This window comes from Mytilus trossulus, chromosome 8 (genome assembly GCF_036588685.1).
Source record: "Mytilus trossulus isolate FHL-02 chromosome 8, PNRI_Mtr1.1.1.hap1, whole genome shotgun sequence".
NCBI classification, from domain to species: Eukaryota; Metazoa; Mollusca; class Bivalvia; order Mytilida; family Mytilidae; genus Mytilus; species Mytilus trossulus.
The window spans coordinates 37935914-37943569 of NC_086380.1; positions in this window are offsets into that span (position 1 = coordinate 37935914).

Genomic DNA, 7656 nt, shown 5'->3' on the forward strand with positions numbered 1-7656 from the left:
TCACTTCTTAAAACAGGAAGCAAATTTCAAAGTGATATCTAAACTTATTAGTGGACGACAATATCACAACGTCATGGCAAAAATCGATGAACGACGTATGACACACAAAATTCTACTAAATACTAAAACATGTACAAGGATCAACACGAAGCTTACTGAAAAAAAACATGGGTTATCTGGTGTACTCCCCTTTTTTGTGAAGTCGCAAACGTGTACTCGTAAAACTAATTTTACATGTTTAATGATGGTTTACTGCTGTAAAAAGAGTATTTGAATTGGAATTTGATGTTTAATTTTGTTTTCCGTGAAAACGACATATGACATTTGATCCAGATTTCTGATTAAACTGCACACTAGTTTTCTTTGAAGAGCAAAATAATCTCCAAGTATTCCTATCGAATGATTTATGATATAGCCGTATAGTATTTTTGCAGATTAAAATTTCATAATTCTGACTTTGATCACCAGCCTATTTAAGACGTTTTCATAATTAAGTAATTTAACAAAAGTCTTAGAGTGCTATTTATGAGATATGCAAATTAAATTAAACAAAAAATGTAATAGTTCTAATCGCGATCAATATGATAAAAAAGCAACCATTTTTAAAAAACAGGAGCGAATTTGTGCAAAACTGTTAAAAATCATAAAGGTTTCGCCAACGCTTTAAGTTATTGATTTCGATAATAACAGATATTTATGATAATGATTGTATATATCATTGTTTTAAAATGTGCTGTCCTCTCAAATACTGTAGTGTTTTTTGTTTGTGGTTTTGTTTGCATTTTTATTAGTCAGTTATGATGTTGAGTTACCTGCTAGTTCTTAATGATATAATTTATTATATATGTTTTGGTTGCTACCATTTTATAATGGAGAGAATCAGATAACGACCGAATTATGTGCAAATCTTTTCTTTTTTTCACGAATGGCCCTTGAGACACAAAATCTGACACCTATAGCGACATATGTTGTTTTGATGAAATCGAGCAAAACTTATTGTTGTGGTGAAAAATTAGTTTTAAAACCGATAATGTTTTCTTACAAATCCTGCGTTTGTGTAAATACTATGAAAGAAACGGAATTGTTTATTCGACGATTGGAGTACAGCTGGTGTCAATAGTTACCAAAGGTACCAATCCTATAATTTAATACAAAAGACGCGCGTTTCGTCTATATACGACTCATCAGTGATGATAAAAAAGTTATAAAGCCAAACAAGTACAATGTTAAAGAGCATTGAGGACCCAAAATTCCAAAAAGTTGAGCCAACACGGCTAAGGTTGTCTATTCCTGAGATAAGAATAGCCTAAGTTGTTCGAATTATTCAAGTTTTGCAATCAGGAAATTATATAGAACAATGAAGAAATGACCATATAATTGATATTCATGTCAACACCGAGGTGCTGACTACTGGGCTGGTGATACCCACGGGGACGAAACGTCCACCAGTAGTGGCATCGATTATCAGTGATAAAGATATTACATGTCGATCAAGCAACACGTGATGGCTTTTGTAAAAGGGATGATTTCAATTTTACCTCTTAGAACTTTTATACCATCATTTGAACAGCAACTCTCTATCAATTAATCATAATAGCAAACGCAAGCTCTTGGATATAGTATATGAGGTCAGCTTCATATGAACGAGAAACACGTCGGCAAGATTTGAAGAGCACCGTCGGTTTCCATTGGAATGTAAATTGCATGGTTAGACTCATGTCATCAGAACGTAACACAGATGTTGTCAATTAATAAATCAAGCATCTCGTTAATTTCAATGTCAATTTCAGAAAAAATTAGGTTGACTCAGAATCAATGTCTTTTTAACGAAAAACGAATTATCCCCTGTAAGACAGTATGATACTTTTGTCCGCGTTGGCAATCTTTGTGATGCAACAAAGCAAGATTAACTATTGGTCGGTTGGTATGTCGGTCAGTCAATCAGTCGGTCCGTTGTCGGTTGTTCGTTTAGTCGGTCGATCGGTTGGTAGGTAGGTACATTGGAAGGGAGGTGGTTGTTGACAATAAATAGAGACTATCATAGAACCGCAGAAATTATATTTAGCGCTGTCTCTATGTAACGACATGTTTTCTATGTGTAACCGCCATTGTCCTTCCATCATTTAATCGTTCGTTTGTATAGACGTCTTTCTCAACTTTATATACATAACACATTCTGCGATTTACAGCATGCCTGATGTTAATGCAAAAGCACGCCCTCTAATGAACAGAAGGTTTCAAAAATTATCACCTCAAACCAGCTAACTGTCAAAATCATCGCTTGTCGAAACTAAACCTACCTACGTTTTATTTACTGACAATAATTTCGGAGTCGTTTGAAACTACAATTCACAATAATCATACTCTAAGTAATGTACACAAATTAACTTTAGCTACAATCACTCCTTGATACAGACATTATGAATGTCATAGATTGTTTCAATTTCAAATCATCACAATTATTGATAAAACGCTTTGGGAAAACACATACAATTGTAAAACCATATATGAAAGCTCTATTCAATTTCCAATATCCTCATATACAGTACTAGTCTCCCTTTTTTTTCAAACAAGTCCGAGTATTAAACCATGTATTTGATATTTAAGGACAACGCCAATACATATACTAATGGTTCCCTGTTGGTCCTGGTTATGTTTTATAGGCTGCCTATATTACCGTGAAAAGTAACATAACAAGAGAAAATTGAAACATTGATGGGACAATTAAAAATCTTTAACAGGCAATGCAACGAGAAACATCAATTCAAGAAGCCATCATAGATGGAACTAAACCAGAGGTCATCCCTAAACAAATTTATATGCTGGGGATGATCAGAAAAAAAGGAATGTAAATTTTTGGAATACAATGTAAATCAAAAACTATTCAAACAATTAACTGTGCAATTTTTAACATTTCCCTCGAAAATTTATATAAATTATAGTTCACGGATAGGAAATCAAAAATGGAGATCGTTAGAATCTGTTGCAATTCTTTGGGTAACCATATAATACCAGATTGAAGGTAAACAACACATGTCGTAAATGTACACTTAAGCACCACATAAGTTCGTGCAATGAATTTTTAAAATAAAAATCACAGAGTCAACATGTAACAAGTTGTTCAAAAAATGGCAGGCCGATCATGCATACATCTGCTTAACAGGAAAAATTTACCATCTCTTGAAAACCGCAATAGCTTCCATAGGGTAACATAATCAGAGCGCCGACACTACCATCATGTATGACGAAGGGAAGTAACGGTCATTATGACGCATAAAATATTCGACAAGTTGAACGTCAAGCCAGATGGAAAGGAAACTCAATATATCTGCATTTGTGGATTCAGACAAGAATGTTCGTCTCATGAATATGGCCACAGTATGATTAGAAGTAGACTCAAGAGGGAACAGGAATTGATTGTATTTACCATAGAAGTGTCTATTCGGAATAATCGCAGATATTTTTCACTGAAACTACACTATCTATAGGGACTAAAACTAGCCCAACCTTTGTCAGATAATGATAGCTTTACAATGTCTTTGCTTATTGATGCATACCACTACTAGGATGTGATTTGGAACAATATTGTTCGAGGCAACGGACTGACAGCGATAATCTCAAATATAAGATACTTGTTTTTTTTAACAATTACATGTACGAAACGCTATTAAAACATCATGCATATATTATCTAGTTAGGCAACATAGGATCATGACATTGAGAGATTTTGGAAATTGGAGTCATTTGGTATACACGTAATCGACGAACTAAACGTAAAGAAAATAAAATCATCATAGATACCAGGACTAAATAGTATATACGCCAGACGCACGTTTCGTCTACAAAAGACTCATCGGTGACGCTCGAATCCAAAATAGTTAAAATGGCCAAATAAAGTACGAAGATGAAGAGCATTGAGGAACAAAATTCCTAAAGATGTTGCTAAATACAGCTAAGGTAATCTATGCCTGAGGAAGAAAAGCCTTGGGTTTTTTTAAAAAAAAACAAAAATTTGTAAACAGTAAATTTGTAACGAGCTTCAAAAAATTTTCATCAACATCGATAACATTTTAGAATGGAAAGTAAGTTGCAAAACTCCCATGGATTGAAGAATGTTCTAAATTACCGATAAACGTAATGATTACAAGAGGGTGGCCCAACAGAATGACAGAGTCGTTAACCGCTGAAACCAGGAACCAAATTATTTAAAATATACGGCGATATAATTAAGGAACAGGAGACTACACAAGTATAAAAGTCTGAAAAGACCAGTTTTGGTCTTGATTTGCATAAATTTGTACTCGACATTCTCCAAAAGTATTACTTGTGTCTTAATTTTTCTTGACAAATTCTCATTTATATCAAATTTGTATGAAATGTACTTGACATATTCCTGACATTTTTGACTATGGTCTTAAAATTTCTTGACAAATTCTTGACATTTAAATACTGTCTTAACATTTCTCGACATATACTTGACATTCTTATTTTTCTCAGTATGGCTTGACATATTCTAAACATTTGGAATTGTGTCTTAAATTTACTTGACAGTTCTCAATTTTAGAAATCATGACCAATATTCATGATATTACTTTAATTGAGTTGTTCTAAAAAATTAATAAGTTTTTGTAATCAAGATGGGAACACATTATTTGACTAACACGGACCCCCCACGTCTTTTTTAGCCACACAAACCTAAAAGATGAACTGTGGGATCAGAAAATGGCACATGGTCACATTATAAACTGCCTACAAGACACCTATTTTAGTAAAGCATATTTGACTGGCAGTTTTGCGAATTGAAAAAATCTAAATGCTGTTTGTCAGTTTTTTCGACTTATATTAGAAGTGAAAACAATCAAAACTAAACTACATAGGGGATTATCAGGGTAGTCCAACTAAGGTGAACTAAAAGTGTGTTTTTCTATACCAAATTAATCCTTGATTCTTCAAAGTTTAGATTAGCCATGATAAAAAAGGAGCATATAACAGCAATAGAATGTCATAAACAGTGCAGAATAAATCTGTACACATTTCAGGCGAAATTTATACTGTTGAGAAAGTGTCAAGACATATTTAAGACTATCCAGAATGTGTCGAGACATATTCCGACATTATTTAGAATGTCAAGAATGTGTCAAGAAATATTCAAACATTATTAAGAATGTCAAGAACATGTCAATACAGATCGAGACAAATTTAAGACAGTCAAGAATTGGTCGAGACCAATCCAGACTCTCATTAGATGATACAGGAAGTGTCGAGCAATTTTAAGAAAATGTTCATACTGTCAAGACACTTGTTAAGAACAATCAAGAACCTTATTACACAAATTAATACTATGTCAAGAATTTTTAAATATTAAGACAAATTAAGAATGTCCAGACAAAAACTGGTCTTTTTAGACTTTTTGACTTTTGGAGTGGGAGGAATGCAGTTCTATCAAACAGTTAGAAGGAATGATGGAAGAGCAACGTTACAACTCTTTCACTACATTCCACATCAACCCGTCAAAACATATTCTACATCTACTCCGATTAGAATTGTGTATGACTGCAGTTGTGAAGAGAACAAAAAAGAGTTTGAATGACTATCTTAGTTCATATCCGCAAATTTCAAATGTAACTCGCTTCTTTTGGTTAAGTAAAACAAAGAAATACAACCAGTCCGTTTATAAAATTATCATTACAAGTCAATCTGATTCGGAGCTACATCCTCACCATTTATACTGAATGCAACTTATGTACCTTTGGAGGGTGGTTTGGTAACTTTTGCAACTTTGCGTGTGTAAGTAGGTAGGTAGGTAGGTAACAAACACAATTGATCAATAGTGCACTATATCTTCATATGTTCATTAATCGTTTTATAACATTATCTATCAGGAATCAAAATGAGTCACTTTAAACGGAAAACACGTAATTATTCGATGATATGAAATATATATTTAGAACAAATGTAATATTTTAAAATGTGTATACAAACCTTCCTTAACGACATCAGTTTTCTGAAAAAAAAGGTTCAAGTGTATGATTTGGATTTTCCAAAAAAAAATACCCGATGGGAAAACTATGATTAATATGCAATGATTCATTCGAATAAATATGTTATCAAAACTTAAGATTTTTCACATTGTGTAATAATGTAAATAATACTTAAAAAGATAAAAATAGGAAATGTAAATCGTGTAAAGTGTAAACATTAAACAGTTTTTCGCTTAATTGAGCTTGCCTTAAACTTTTATTATTGCACCATAATATTCTTCAGCCTTATCATATATTCTAATTGAAGTCTTTTTCTCACGTCAATATCAAGCTAAAGATCCAAATATGGTGCAAATCATGTAGTTCCATTGATATTCTTTTTTCTAATTCACTGGGTGATACGAGATATGTGATGACAAAACCCACTCGAAAACAGATATGTTTACAGTAATAAGACATAATTATCAAATTTATATGAAAGTTAACCATGTTAAATGAAAGATTTTGCAAGAATTTTTTTTTTCTCCTTCAAAAGGTCATGGAATATTTGGCTAAACATCAGTACAAACAGAGTCGGCAATAAGTTCCCATTTTTTTGTTTTTATTGCGACTGTTATTTGATTGCATTAGTTTCTTAGTGATAGACATTTTGAAGTGCACGCGACTTCCCCATTTGTTACTCACAATAATAACATTAGATGTATGTTTCATTTTAAAAAGTTATTCTGATTGGCTAACTATCAATCTCGTGATATTCCTTAATCAATTGCATTACACAATGCAACTTTTCATTCATGATGACACAAGGTCCCACAATAAAGTGCACATGTAAATGAAATAAAAACTTGATAAAAGGCGTGTTTTCATTATCCTATAGGTAAAAATGTAATTAAAAGTATTGAATGCTTTTTTTGTAACTTTATAGGGTTGTAAAAGCGTTGACCGTGCGCAAAATTTTTAGTATGAAGCGCTTCCGCGCTACATACAAAATGTACTTCTGTCAACGCTTTTACACCCCAATAAATTTACAAAAAAGAACATTCAATTCTTAAATGAAACAAACAGGTTGATTTGGGGTTTTCCATGTCGCTAGGTTAAAATTAGAATATTCACTAGTTAAGTGCATACGTGTATCAAAACGATCATTTCAACATACAATCGTTTGTGACTAAACTGCGTTAAAACATTTGACAGGTAAGTACAAATACGTAACGCAATATATGTTGTTGTTAGTTTTGGGATCATGAATTTACACACACAATAAACTTAAATCAGATACGATTTTAAACAAAACTGACTACAATGATATTAGATATAAAGAAAAAACAAATTGAAATTTACATTTAAAAAATAAAATACACACACAAAAAAAGAAGGACATATGAGAAAGAGAAATATAGAGAGATATTTGTTTTAAACAAAATCTTGTTGCCACGTCTTTATTTATAATCATATCCGTTTCAAATTTTCATTTTCACTTTCATCAACTACTTACACAGACAACTGCATATACATAATCAATATTGCAGTCATGTATGTCGATAATACGCTTTTCAGTTGGATACATCAATGTACATATAAATCTTAAAGTATCACGTTAACTTAATATAGTCACTTAAAAATATTTTCAATCGAACTTATTGTTATGCTGAGGAATGATGTTAAAGTCTAATTG